This window comes from Cydia pomonella, chromosome 3, assembly GCF_033807575.1.
Source record: "Cydia pomonella isolate Wapato2018A chromosome 3, ilCydPomo1, whole genome shotgun sequence".
Lineage (NCBI taxonomy): Eukaryota > Metazoa > Arthropoda > Insecta > Lepidoptera > Tortricidae > Cydia > Cydia pomonella.
Window position 1 is genome coordinate 24,401,523 of NC_084705.1, and position 10,689 is coordinate 24,412,211.

Genomic DNA, 10,689 nt, shown 5'->3' on the forward strand with positions numbered 1-10,689 from the left:
TCACAAACAATGTAAATCAAAAAATTAATTATGGAAATACATGAAAGTTACGAATTTTTAGTAGGCGAGTTGTATTTATTGGTGCCAAGGGGACAATAACGTCGTGGAGTATGAATTTGCAGGGTATAAAGGGAACGAGCTATTTTCGCCTCGACAGTTAATTTGAAACGTGATTTACTGTCCCATTTAAATTAAATATATACAGCGAATTTAAACAAGAATTGTTATTAATACTTCACCGGTTATCTTATTTCCTTATTTCGTAAGAAGATATTTGTGGCAGGCATTCTGCATTTGCCTCATATGTAGGTGGCAACTTGCCACCTACATATGCCACTGGCAAGGCGGTTCACCGCTATGTGATAGCGGAATCCCGGTAAAATACCGCGGCTGTCCGTGTTTGGCCGTGACTTCGAGTTTAACCTTTGCGGATAAAATTCTTGTGGCAGATCAGTGTGTATCCAAAATTCTCATTGCGTATTAATTGCGTTGCCGCTGATGCGGTTAACCGCTAGTGAGTGCATTAAATTTAATAATTGTTCACAGGCGAGAATCCTCTTGCGATGCAGCGCGGCGGCTCTGTGGCATTCTCGCATCCAACGCTGACGCTGCTTGCGGCGCTCGCCAGCTGACACATGGCCGGCGCGTGGTGGACGCGCGCCATGTGAATTTACACGTCTCTGATTATCGCTAGGACTTATCGTGGTTCATGGTTGGAATTAACTCGATTTAATTTTGTACTGATTACTCTTGTAGAAAAGGTTCATCAATATGGTGTCGTAAAATTACTGCAGCTCATGGTATGTAGGTATGTAGAGTCAGACCAAGCTAATTTGGCAGCGATTTCAATACCCGAACCCAGCCTGTGCAAGTGTTAAGTAAACGTCATAATTTCATACATGTTTGACGTTTAAAATAACACTTGCACTGTCTGGGCTATCAAAATCGCTGCCAACATATCTTGGTCTGACTCTACAAGTGATACCGATCGATAACTCCTAATAAAGAGAGATTTTACGAAAATAGGTTTTTTTATGTATTTATGATTAAAATAACAATATTTACCTTTGTCTAAAAGTTCATACTGAAACTCATATTAGTTTTTGAGAATAAAGTGACATACATATATAGAGGCAACTGACATTTCAAAAACCGGAACATTGTCATACCGAGGCGAGTCACTTGCACCACAAAGGGAAAGGGGGGTCAAAAAAGTGTGGTAAGTGTACTGCTACAACTAAGGTTAAATAAATCATAAATCGCACTTGTTTCAGTACATCCATGTCGGTGTCGATATGTTATTAGAATTAAAATGTTCGAATCCTGCTCTAAAAGGAAAATAAATATAATACACAACGAGCGATTTGTGGTATGAATATAATGATATTCATAAACTTTTTTATGCCACCTAGACACATTGTCCGTTTTGTTTAGAGTTTACAGAACTGATTTGCTTACCTACTTATCCAAAACAGTTAAATTCAAATTAAATTACTCTTTGATACAATTACATACGGCTCTGCAATTATCAAAGATATACTAAAAAGCGAATTCTTTCATAACCTACGGAGTAATTACTAAGTTCAGTGAACAGTATACCAAAAGTGTATGTTTTGTTAAGTTCCGACGCCAGTTGCCTCATAATTATTTAATTTAATATTGTACAAATTAAACGAATTCAATGGATTTACCAAATGAAAAAGTATTGGTATATTTTTGGAAAAAATGTTGGCATGAATATAATTGTATTCATAAACTTTTGTTATTTGCATTAAAATATTCTCGAAAAACTGTTATGCTGCGATAATTTATTCCTTATGTATTTAAAAACAGTGCAATATAAAAGTTTGCTTCGCACGGACTTAAAGGCTTGTTCTTCTAGAGCTCTGGGGATGTGTTACGTGAACAGATTTTTGGAACGTGTCCATTATCTTGATATGTGGTGAAAAATATTCGTGTACCGCAGTGGTCTGCAAGCTTTTGAAAAAAAAATACAGCATGGTCAGATTAAAACAGAATATTTTGGTTTAAAAAAGAATATAACGGTCGCAAATCTACAACTGCAGACTTGTTACTGAAACTATATTTTATATGAACTGCGGTAGCAGCATGGTTCCATTTTTATCACTTGTCACTATTCCCGTCACTTTCGCGCTTGCTTGTTAGAACGTGACAGACACGGTGACAAATGATAAAAAGCCGACTATTTAGCCCTTAGTCCTTAATATTCTGTTATATTATGACCTACATCACATATCAAAATTTGCAGAGTTAATTCCAATAATGTATCCTTCTCTTGTAAATTATCTTTTAAATATATTACCTAGTATAAGAAAACCACGTTCGGTCATTAATTTATGAATATGAAATTCATCGAAAATACTATTTATGATTGGTTCAAATTTTGGATTTTTTTGCAATAAGAATATGTCAACTCTGAAGATCTATTAACGTTGTCACCTTTCAAAACCACCTCAGCATAAAAATATACATGTCATCGACAAAAATTATATCGATTTAACATTATATTTAAAATTATATCCAATTTGTACGTGATTTATCCATAATATCAAACGAAGCATTCCCTCGATTTGTTTATACATAATTATAACGAAGTTTTACTAAGCGCATTATTTAATGCATGGTTAATAAATTGCTGTTATAATGCGGCTATTGTGTTGTGTAAATAATAAAATAGTAGTTATAGTTCAATAACTTACATCTTTCTCATTATGATTGGTTTTATAATTTTTTTTTACACTCGTGTTTATAATAATAGTAGGTAATAAAGTTTTAATTTACCTAAACGAAATACACTCTAAATATGTTTTTTGTATTTCATTAGTGAAATATTATATCTTTGTTTCAATGCAATAGACTGTACCGGAGCATACTATGAAGTATGTTTTTTTTATACAAATAAAAGAACAATCATTTTCCACACATATTGTACAGTCATTCATCGAACGTCTATGTTTTTTAAATATTATTGAAATTAACGTTTCTTGAAAGCAGCTTAAAATTTATTGCTTGACTTTAATAATATTAAGCCTTTATAAGGCAGAAGGAATATATTTCCCACCTGATTTTGAACTTTATTTCAAAGTGATAAGGTTTTGCATAAATCCCATGAGCGTAGGCAGGTGCAGCTTCCCTTCTCTGGAGCTCAAATTTTACATACAATGTATGTTCCTCTCCGGCTATATCAACTTGCCTCCCCCCCCCCCCCCTTATTTCACTGGCTAGCTGCGCCATTGATAATTCCTGACTTCCTTGTGCCTTATAAAGGGTTAAAAATGATTGGCTACATTTTGTAGCACCGATTATTACCAAACATATAAAATTAAAAATTAACGATCAAACCTGTTGTGTAGGTAGGTATTTAATATTTTTCACGTGAATATAGTTCGTGTTATACATGATGACGCGCAGATTTGTCAAATCTAACATTTAATAACATGAAAATAAGAGTTAAGGCACGCGTCGTCGTGAATGACACGATATATCATACATTTCATCAGAAACTCCAATTTTGGCGTTTTTTTAATGTTATATCAGTAAATTAAATACATAGCTACATTGTTAGTATTCAAGTTAAATAAACATTAAGATGCACAACGTTTTATCTCGCTCAACCTTTCAGATGTAAATAGTATCTTACTACAGAGGAATTAAAGTCGGAAACCCGAAAATGTACGATGCAACATTAAAATTTGCTTTTGATGCTCGATCTATTCTTCATGTGAATTTGTGTTTAACGTACTAATGTATTATTTAATATTCATGGCCTTAAGTATTCATAATTGTATATTGGACTAAATAATTTATTATTATCATTTGGGAAAATATCTACTATTGTTAGTAAGGGAAAAATTAAAGCGGTGTTGTTTATTATAACAATAAAAATTAAACGTTTTAAACAATTGCTTTTGTTTCATTTCACTTTAGAACTTCAGTAAAACTTTAAAAAGCATAAAACATTATTATACTGATTCTGACATTATTAGTCTTTAGATGTCGGGTATGTGTTTTATTCAGTTTATGAGTTTATGATATCAAATGAGATGCTTTAATTAAACACATACATACAAATAAGAATAAAAGAACGTAGTTATAAAAATTATAATAAATAATAACTATCTACGTAATAGAAAAATACACCGTCTAGAAGGTTTGCCTGCGGCCTTGAGCAGTGCCAAAGACAACTATAAGTGTTATGGCGGACGCAGTCAAAGTAACCTTCACACTTGCGAATAAGATTACATTAGCTCCCTTGCGCCCGGGATCTTGGCGTTTGAGTGATGTTTGTGTTTATGACATAAAGCGTTCAAAAGGTTAATTTCATTCATTATTTATCGCACAAAATATGGATTTGAGCGATAAACACTGAAGTAATTCAGACCAAGATGCATGAGCGACTAATATCAGAATGATATCAATGTGACATCTATTTCTAAGCTGGAATTGGTCTCCGGACCTTTTTACCGAATTACGAAACACAAAATCGAAACGTTTTTCACAAGTCTGAAGACTCTCATCCCTACCTAACATTTGATATTACTTTTTAGTTTGGATCGTGTCTGGAATATAACCGAGCGCTATTCGAGTATCGATTTACACTCACCACATTGCCAATTCCTTCAAAGTTTTCTTTTGAAAATTATCTCGAATTGTTTTCTCTAGTAAACTTAGAGTTTTAGGGATATTTACAGTCAGCAAAGCTATTAGCTTGGCACTCCTGCACATTATAGTTTATACTAATAGTTTGGCTAAACGTTCATAAAGAAAATATGTACAAATATGTAAAAAAATTGTAAAACGTACATCTTTTTTTTTAATTTTTTAATAATTATTATTTTATGAGCGGTAATCAAATGTTGCATATAGCGTTGTTGTAACACGGGCATTACATTTAACTCAACCAAACAATTGAAAACTGTGACATATCACTGTCATTTCGAACATCAATCGTCCGAAATTGTATTTACGTTTAGAAGCAAATGTGTTATCTCTTAATAAACACTAATCAATATGTAAACAGGCCCTAAGGCAAGTGTATACGCTCGTAAGGGCCTTATAAGATAAAGATTAAATATTGATTATCTCCGAAATGGAGTTTATTAGAATAACGGTGTCTTTGAGAAAGTTACTTAATTTAAGCTCAGGGATGCACCCTTGAAATTAACGGAAATAAAAAAAACACGGTGTATATATACAGGATGGGGTCTGTAACACGAGCAAAATTTAAAACACAAATTGTCTCTCCTCAAACGGTAACACATTTGTCCAGTAACTTTTATAAAATATGAAATCTTTAGATTTTCTATTTTTCATATATAAGTAAATTAAAAATTAACTTCAATGTACGCCATCTTCATTGTAATTGACGTTGATTGTCATGCTACTCACGCTTTAACCTTTTAGTTGAATGTGATGTGTGAAGATTACCTTAGGCAGGATTCGTCCTTAAGAGGCTGTCAATACCTAAAGCGCGCATACTGTCTATTTGTATCGGCAAGGGAATAATATGAAAATTATTTAAATAAAAAAAAAGTGGATTATTAGTATAATATTTTACTCATTAGCGGTTTAGATATAAATGTTTTGAAATTGTGATTTTAATTGCAGACCCATAAGTCAAAACAATAAAGACATAGAACCGTTTAATTGTGATTTTAAGACCAATCTTTGCAATTATTTTCTATCGAGCCGATTTCGTTCAATCATGTATCGAGTACAACCACGGTCTTTGAAATATAATTAATATGAAAATATATTTTACTTACTTGACTAAAACAAATAGTCCTTCTTAAAAAACTGTTTAAGTAACATCAATTTCAAGGACAATGGGTGTTGACAGCCCCTTAAGACCAAAGGATGGATTAAAGTAGTGGAAGATTTTCAATGTAATTTTTAGGAGGCTCGCTCTCAATTTTATCTTGATATCTATATCATTAAAGGTACTAGGTCAAGTTTGTTATCAAATTCGTATAAATCGAGGATGCTGATTTCATTTATGATATATTGATACCAATCTGAAGTAACAACAAGTAAAATATGATTAAAAAAAACACACGCTTTGGTATACAGATAACTAGTTCGAGTCCTGGGGAAGAACAAACATAGATTTAATCTCAAAAACCATCCCTGAAGGGAAACGGGAGGTGGAAATTTGAATGGGCAATCAATAACCGCTGCACCGATTTAGATAAAAATTTTAAAGTAGTATGAGCCCCGGTGAACAATATACATACATACATACATATTTGGGGACAGCTTACACAAATCGACCTAGCTTCAAACTAAGCAAAGTTTGTACTATGGGTACTAGGCGACGATACACATACGTTTAAAGATGAATACATACTTATATACATAGAAAACACCCACAACTTAGGAACAAATATCTCTGTTCATCACACAAATAAAATGCCCTTACCGGGATTCGAACCCGGGACCATCGGCTTCATAGGCAGGGTCACTACCCACGAGATCAGACCGGTCGTAAAAATATGGGATAGTTTTTATTACAAAAATGTCCCCTATTTTTGATGTAATCTCGCAGAAATTTCAAGTACTTATAATAAACACCCGCAAAGGAGGTTAAATTGAGTTACAATGGAGGTTGAATCGATTAACGATTTCAAGAACGATGGGTCCAGTCACTTCACTTGCTGCCTCGCGTATAAAGTGACTGGTCTAGACTTACTAGATGATCTTACGATTTATACTTTCTAGATGATCTTGCCCAGCTTTTCCAATAGTCACTGTCTGTCTGACTGATACTGTTGATTCCTTCTTGCCGAAACAAATGTTAAATTGTAATACTCTTCTACTTTATAATAAGCTGCAATGCTTACAGCGATAAGACGAAAATTGTTTTCTTTGTGGTGCAATCATAGTACGTTACGATACAAGTGCGAAAAATAGGAAATTCGAAACGAGTGGCGATAAATTAAAACACGAACGAAGGGAGTGTTTTAAATCGACACAAGTTGCGAATTACCTATTCGCACATGTATCGTACAACGTTTTACAGTACATATGGCCCTTTAAATGTTCGACATAGTAACGTAATATGCTCATTTTCGCACTAGTGCGGTAAAGTAGCAACATAATTATGTACTGTAAAGAATATTACTTACTAATTCGTGAGTAATTGTCGCAGTAATCGAAGACAATATTACGAGAAACAGTAATTCTCTTGGTTATCGTGACTATCTAACATCAATTCAAAACTGTTTCAACTGTGACGGTTCCATTTGACAGCAGCGATTTAGTACACCAAAAAGCCATAAGAACGGGTTCCATTGTGTGTAATTTGTGTATAAATTAACACGTTTTCATTGCCTTTGAGTGTAATAGACAAACAATGCTCTCCACAAATTGCAAACCAATCGCTCACAATTGCAAACTAATCGATATACATTCGACGGGGCTAATCGCTCGTTTTGTCGATAGACGATTCATTAAGCCGAGTTGGAGTCCATTACTTGATTGTGTAACTTGTATGTCCGATAAAACGTTTACAATAAAATAATCGATGATTTTCCCATATATGTAGTTGTAGTTATACTTCCAACATATTTATATGTATATGGTAAAAGGAAAAAGTTTATCGATATAGGGATTCCCTATTCTTGAGATCCGACGTATGGTCTAGATTTATTTAAATATTTTTTTCATTGAAAGTGGAAAGTAGGAACTAGAAGAGTCGTGGAATTTATTGGGCCCCATACATTCCACGACTTTTCTCTTTCCGCACAAATTCTAGGCTGCGCTCAGAGTGAGATTTAGGCATGCTACTCGAAAATTACAAACTGCATAAAATATTTAAAAAACCAAGTAACTTACAAAGTGGAGTTAAGTAACAATTTAAATTCAAAACTCATTTTAAAATTTTAATACTTTACATAGTTATTTTTAACATTTAAAATTTCGCATGAACATAATTAATTCCATCGTTTAAGTCCAATTACTTTTTCATCACACTTGCTTGAAAAAGATATACTGAAGGACAAAGGCCTAAATTGTTCCCACGGGAGTTATGGATTGTTTTTTTTTTCAATTATGTCAATTATTCATACAAACCAAGTAGCATAAATGAGTTTTAATTTTAAAATAATGACGTTTATAATTTAAAATTGTGTTTATGTTTAAAATTATTTAATTTGATTAATTTAACAGCCGTTTAAAATGTTTTTACATAGGTTATTTTCAATCGTGGCTAAATGCCGAATAGGTCTGTGCCTTCAATACCCAACCTGTCAAAAAATTATAAAATGGCGGACGAATGTTTGATATGACACCGTATTTAAGAATTATTTTGCTTAATATTTAGTTTTTTCTTCGCAAGTGTGATGAAAAACATTGTATGTAACTCCGGGGGGTAAGAATATTGTAAACTCTGGTCTTTAATTCTGTCCAGCCTGCGGCTGCTGGGAATTACCAGCCTCGTGAAAACTTATTTCTAAGGGTAGTTTAAGGTTAATTCTATCTATAGCTGAGTCCATTATGAAAGTAGTTTCTGTAAAACTTTAATGTTACGTAGTTTTATTCCGGTTAGTCACCTAGTATTTTTTATCTTTATCTTTATCGTATCCTAAATTTCACTTACCCCCCCTCGTTGCACAAAGTACTATAATATTTTTGCTTTCAGTATCGTGAGTGGTAGTATGTTTTCACCACACCGACTCGTAAAGGCTCTCTTTATTCTACAAAAACTGTGGAAACAGTTGCTTTTTATTCAAAAGAGTGACAAAGTAATTTGGTGCAATTTATGAGCGATTTATACAATTTTCTGGTAGAAATGACTTGTGTCGTAAGTAGAAGTGAAGTAAATGATATTAAATGATAAATATTTTATAACTTTTTTATTTTATAATTTCCCTTGGATTTGATTTATTCTTTTTTGCAGGTAGTATTTTCCTCGCTTTAGTGTGGTGAATAATTTTGTGTTCCACTTGGTAACTCACATGGACCCGGGTACGTCCTTAAACTACGTCCAAGAGAGAGGTATGGGCATTGTGAATTGTGAGGAATAAACCTATCACTATTTAGCAGAGATCTATAGCATAGTTAAACCAAGAAAGTGTATACTAGAAATTTGACAGGGTTCCGTCTACTGCCAGTACTGTGGCCCCTTAAAATAGGCGAAACCAGTTTCTACAAATATCACATGAACATGAATGTCATCTCTCTTTCTGTGGTAGGGCACAGCCAGTGGATGTCATTCCAGACCTAGAGCAGAGCCCAACTGGGGAAGTACCTCCACCTTACAGAAAACCGCAGCCAAATAACACTAGACCCTACTCATAGTGTTGTGTTCCTGCCGGTGAGTAAGGTTGCCAGAGTTCAACGAGGGGGGGTGGGTCGGCAACGCGCATGTAACTCCTCTGGAGTTGCAGGCGTACGTAGGCTACGGAGACTGCTTACCATCAGGCGGGCCATATGCTTGTTTGCCACCGACGTAGTATAAAAAAACTAAGTTTGTTTAACCCGTGCCTTGAAACCCTCGCAACACTCCAAATTCAGTTTTTAGAACCACACGCTATGCTTGTGATTCTACTTTGGAATATTTCGCTTGCTCGGATATCAATTTTAGCACGAGGGGTTACACAACAACTTTGCCCCTTTGGAAAACAAATAACTATTCCATATTACTTCCCACGATAAAGGAAATAAATTGGTGTCATTATTGCTATCATATTTTTCCTTATCATACGCTGTCTCCATCTAGTTGAGAAATGACAAAAGTTTGACGAACAAGTCTGAAACAAAGTAAAAGTCATATAAGACACTACAGTTTAGTAGTATTAGTATATATATTTCACGTGTTGGAGTTTGTGCGATTATTTTAGATCGATCCAGTAGAGTTCCAAGTTCAATCTTGGTGTAGATTTTTTTTAAGATATTTTTTTTATATCAAGTGTGTAATAAGAGATAGCTTGCAGGTAATCGTTAATCATAAAAATAAAATAAAATTTAGCGAACGCTTTAACGATGACAGACGGTTTGGTGCAACCGACCCTTAGTGATTAATCAATTTAATCGTACGGTTTATTGTACAAACATTTCTTGATTAATACACAGATCGTCCAGGATATGTTGCTGTTGTTGTGAGCCTATATTGTCCCACTGCTGGGCAAGGGCCTCCCTCTTATTCTTCCACGTATCCCAATCTCCTGAAATTTCCCACCAGTTTCTAGTCACTCTTAACCGTGACGTCTTATAATTCGTGGGACCTAAAGGGTGGCAGCCTCTGGCATGTGGCAGACACTCCTGCCTAGTCCTACTTAAGCTTGTTAGCAGTTTTAGCTACGCCCGTTACGTCAAAAAATATTAAGCTTATAAAACTTAATACATTTACACAATTTACACTAACATTTTAAATGCCAAGTCTATGAATTTGCCACTGATATCTAATGTGGCATAAATAAGTCACGTTTTCAAAGAGAGTTTCATTATTTCGGTAGTTTCGGGACCAAATTTTGTCCAATATCATTTGCTTTTCTAAAGACAAAGCCTTACATTTGGTATTATTTTGTATTAATTTGTTCTACTTTTCTACGTTATCAGTGATCAATCGAAACATTCTATTTTGTACCATTTGGCGTTGAAACTCTAGGTCCATGGGGTCCCAGCGCGCGCAATTTTTTTGGAGAAATCGTGAAACGTCTGGTTGACGTA